Source organism: Leptodactylus fuscus, chromosome 2 (genome assembly GCF_031893055.1).
Source record: "Leptodactylus fuscus isolate aLepFus1 chromosome 2, aLepFus1.hap2, whole genome shotgun sequence".
Lineage (NCBI taxonomy): Eukaryota > Metazoa > Chordata > Amphibia > Anura > Leptodactylidae > Leptodactylus > Leptodactylus fuscus.
Genome location: NC_134266.1, coordinates 179,111,911 through 179,113,405, shown reverse-complemented (window position 1 = coordinate 179,113,405; position 1,495 = coordinate 179,111,911). Strand labels below are relative to the sequence as shown.

Genomic DNA, 1,495 nt, shown 5'->3' with positions numbered 1-1,495 from the left:
TGGGGAGGATTTATATTCTTTATTAACATTCATCTACAATAATAAGGGACATGTATCAGACATGGAGACTAGGACCTCCCTTCTTCTTGTTATCTGAGGTGCTCTACAATAAGTGTCCTACCAGAAACACTTCCCTCAGATACACCCTCTATTGTCATATTACAGGACCTGTATACTGCTATTCTGACACTTGTTCACATTAAAATTTTATGAGATGATCATTCTCTGTACATATCTCACATATAGGCTAACTTGGAGATCAAGTTAACAACTTAAAGAGGACCTTTCATCAGATTGGGCACAGGCAGTTCTATATACTGCTGGAAAGCTGACAGTGCGCTGAATTCAGCACACTATCGGCTTTCCCGATCTGTGCCCCGGGTAAAGCGCTATCAGTCCCGGTACCGTATCACTTTACAGTCAGAAGGGCGTTTCTGACACTTAGCCAGGGACGCCCTTCTGCCCAGCAGCGCCTATCGCGCTGTACAGTGTGAGCGGGGAGGAATGCCCCCTCCCTCTGCTCACAGTGCTCGTCCTTAGATGAGCATTATCAGGAGGGGAGGAGGCGTTCCTCCCCGCTCCACAGTACAGCGCGATAGGCGCTGCTGGGCAGAAGGGCGTCCCTGGCTAAGTGTCAGAAATGCCCTTTGACTGTAAAGGGCTACGGTACCGGGACTGATAGCGCTTTACCCGGAGCACAGATCGGGAAAGCTTTCCAGCAGTACATAGAACTGCCTGTGCCCAATCTGATGAAAGGTCCTCTTTAACTCTATGAGGTGTTCTTTAAACCATATCTGAACAATTTTTACAGTGTGGTAGGTGGATTATCCTGCTGAAAAAGATTACTTTAGTGCTGGCCTCTGCAGCACATATACTATAATTGGAACGATACAGAGAAGATTAGCATGGCCCCTGCACAAGGATGACACGCAAATTTTTGAAGCATTCCATTAAAAAGAAAAAAAAGACCACTTTAGGGAACTCTGTTGCCTTTACGGTGTGTACTTGTTTTGCTATAGAACAGGTGGCTGGCAGATCCTGGCATTCCTACTTCTCTCTTACCACTTTTGGCATATCCGTTTTGCCCTCCACACTGCTCTTCTCAGCAAAGGATGACAAGTCCTGCTTCCAGCCTGTACTTCCTTCCATAGGAGGCACATGTATGCTGATCTGATCCAATGTGCGCCTAGTACACGCTGTGTCCAGCAAAAGCTGTTTGACCATATTCTTGTCTATTATTTAGCTTATTTATATAGTACCATCATATTCCACAGCACTTTACAGACATTATCAGTCACTGTCCCGCATAAGGCTCACAATCTACAATCCCTATCAGTATGCCTTTGGCATGTGGGAGGAAACCCACAGGGAGAACCTACAAACTCCTTGCAGATGTTGTCCTTGGTAGGATTTGAACCCAGGACTCAAACTGAGCCACCGTGCTCTTATTCATCTGGTTATGTACTGACACCTGCCTATACCCTTAGCAGAACCC

At 46.2% G+C, this 1,495-nt stretch overlaps 1 non-coding gene across 1 annotated transcript; it reads left to right on the top strand.

Moving 5' to 3' along the window:
- Positions 1 to 850: 850 nt before the first annotated feature.
- Positions 851 to 957, top strand: LOC142196345 (U6 spliceosomal RNA). The gene has a single exon (XR_012715189.1). It is a non-coding gene; the product is annotated as a U6 spliceosomal RNA (small nuclear RNA).
- Positions 958 to 1,495: the final 538 nt, after the last annotated feature.